The 629-nt window shown below is 29.6% G+C and overlaps 1 protein-coding gene across 1 annotated transcript in view; it reads left to right on the top strand.

Annotated features, from left to right (window-relative positions):
• LOC106684416 (uncharacterized) overlaps positions 1-629 on the top strand; it is a 30,901-nt gene that overhangs the window by 1,027 nt on the left and 29,245 nt on the right. The gene's annotated exons all lie outside the window — the stretch shown is intronic.

The raw sequence follows: 629 nt of genomic DNA, 5'->3' as shown, positions 1-629 counted from the left end.
TTTATTGTTTTTAGCATGTATATATATACCAATATATATTTTAATTCCGCACTGTTTCCTTCTTCTGTAGTGGCCTACACTTTAAGGAGTTTTTGGGTTGTAATTTTGTTGTAGTGGGCGTTCTTTGAATTTTATAATGTGCTGGGGCACACATGGGGGTCATTATTGACATAATCTTAATAATCATAATAATAATTTTTGTGCCTTAAATTAAACTAACATTGATATAATCAGTTCAATATAAAGTTCAGATAACATATTAACTTAATGAGATTGATTTCGGATGTTATCTACAACTTTATCAACGACGCAACTTATCACAGAACGGAAGGAAATGCAATATCTGGGGCTGACGTTTTCCTCACCAAAACCAAGCCCTTATCAATGCAATAATTGCAAGGACTAAATAACGATTTCCTCCCTGTTTGCAAGACATTTAAAGTATAATGAAACGCTACATTTACTTTCAACAATATTTCTTTACTGTCATTTTAAATTGTTCTATTATTTATGCAATATTCAGGCCTATTATTTGTTATTGTATGTCCTTTTAACTATTTTCCAACTTGGACCACATCATATATTCCTTATGAAGTAAATAATAATGATATAAATTTACAATTAATAAA

Source organism: Halyomorpha halys, unplaced genomic scaffold (genome assembly GCF_000696795.3).
Source record: "Halyomorpha halys isolate HHAL.00 unplaced genomic scaffold, Hhal_1.1 Scaffold578.1, whole genome shotgun sequence".
NCBI classification, from domain to species: domain Eukaryota; kingdom Metazoa; phylum Arthropoda; class Insecta; order Hemiptera; family Pentatomidae; genus Halyomorpha; species Halyomorpha halys.
Note: the sequence above shows the minus strand (reverse complement) of the source record. Positions and strands in the feature narration are given on the sequence as shown.